A 1,914-nucleotide genomic window follows, 5' to 3' on the forward strand; every position below is an offset into this window, starting at 1 on the left:
TTTCACTTTGAAATACTTTTTTAAAGTGTTTGTATATTGTAGGTTTTATATATATATGTAATCCACCTGATGGTCTACCCCTTTTCTTTATCTTTTTTGAGTTCAAAACAAATGGTGGAGAAAATCCTGGAAGATTTCTTGTTGAATCCTTAAGCATTGTTTCAGCTAAACAAACAATATCATATTTTGTACACAAGTTTTGTAAAAGATCATCATTATAATACTTTGAAAGGCTCACACCAATATTCAACAATGCAAGAGTTTTGGACAGTCCTGCATGTTAGATTCATAAAATTATAAGGGATTCAGAATTTTTAAATTTATTATTTTGGTGGTGGTGGTGATGGGGGGGGGGGGGGGATTTGATTCTGCACTTAAAGCACCTTCTTGACTTTTATCAAAACAAACTTTCATGTTTGCCAGAAAGCTCTGCGTTTTTGGCTCCATAGTTTTTAACAAGAAGTGTTTGTGAAAGACTTACCAGTATGATCCCCCCTTCAAATAAGATAACTGGATTTTTTTTAAGTCCACGGGGCATAACTCTATCAAAATTGCTCAATCATACCCAGAACAGAATTTGACCAAGATATTCTTTAAACTGTATACCGAATTTCATTTCAGTATGTGCAACCTCTGCAAAGAAAATAAACTGAAACTGTTGGTGGACTGACAGACAGACTGACTGACTGACCCACAGACAGCAGCAAAACAATATGTCCTCCCTCCTTCGAAAGAGAGAGGGGCATATAAATTGTTAATTTCTGAATAGGAAACCTCTTGAAATTTTGCTTTCAATAAATTTTACCAACACAAAGTTGTGCCTTTTCTGGTCAGAATATATAGCTATTTTTAATGCTGAGGTGCAACCCTAATTATTTGGCCCATAACATCAGTCTGTTGATGTCTGTGTGTAATGGATTAAAATGAGAACTGTTGCAATTATGATGCATTTTCTTTCCATTTCAAAGATCATAGGCAATGACAAAGAATAATACATAAAACAGATTTTAATAAATAAATTTACATGTATTTATACTCTGTCCACTGAAACATATGCTAATATTAAAATCAGTTTTGACTGTTCAAAACAAAGTTTCAAACAGCAGGTAAAGGTGATGTCCAAGGACATTTCTTCTACAAATTAAAGTTACCAGTACATGTACTAAGATTTAAGTCCAGTTAAAGGAATGTAGAGTCAACTATTAGGGCACAGAACATACTTGTCTAAAACAGATGTGATACCTTATATTGATCCATATTTCCATTAAGGCTGAAAGAAATTGTACATTCTGATACTGAAAAATGCATTGAGGAAATACATTCAGCAGGTCCTCAAAAAGTGAAAAAATATGAATACTATGTCAAATACTGTAAACCAACTTTTATTCGTGTGCTAGAAATTTTCATGAAGTTCGTGAGAGCCTCATCATCGCCAATATTTCTCGCCGCAAACCAGTCCTTAAAGTCTCTGTGTCTTTTAAAAGCAGATTTAAAAGAGGCTTGATCGAAAATTAATCGTCGCGAACTAATAAATTGTGAAATAAAATCGTCGCAAATAAAAGTTGGTTTACAGTAACTTGAAAATATCTGGATTTTTTTTTCATAGAAAAACAATTTACATCCATGTAGGTACTATAAACTACATGTAGATGTACATATAAAGCTACATTTCAAAAACAAATGTGTATTCAATTATACATTTTATGTACATAGACAATCTACTCAGATGAAAACTTATAGAACCCATTCTGGAAATTCAATGTAAGAACTGATTATGTTAAATTAATAATTCATCACAGTCCTGAGTCACACAATCTCTTTTTCAGCTGTCACAATAGCCCCTCTTTCTTCCCACTCTCTCTTTCTCCCTCCCTCCCTCTCTCATACACATGCACACAGTATCACAGTGAAATG

The 1,914-nt window shown here is 33.4% G+C and overlaps 1 long non-coding RNA gene across 1 annotated transcript; it reads right to left on the reverse strand.

Moving 5' to 3' along the window:
* Positions 1-1,001: 1,001 nt before the first annotated feature.
* LOC134266757 (uncharacterized) lies at positions 1,002-1,908 on the reverse strand. Its single transcript, XR_009992033.1, has 2 exons — positions 1,578-1,908; positions 1,002-1,368 (listed from the first exon to the last, which is right to left on the reverse strand). It is a non-coding gene; the product is annotated as an uncharacterized LOC134266757 (long non-coding RNA).
* Between the last annotated feature and the right edge of the window lie 6 nt (positions 1,909-1,914).

This window comes from Saccostrea cucullata, unplaced genomic scaffold, assembly GCF_032062105.1.
Source record: "Saccostrea cucullata isolate Sc308-1 unplaced genomic scaffold, CSIRO_AGI_Scuc_v1 ctg9806, whole genome shotgun sequence".
NCBI lineage: Eukaryota > Metazoa > Mollusca > Bivalvia > Ostreida > Ostreidae > Saccostrea > Saccostrea cuccullata.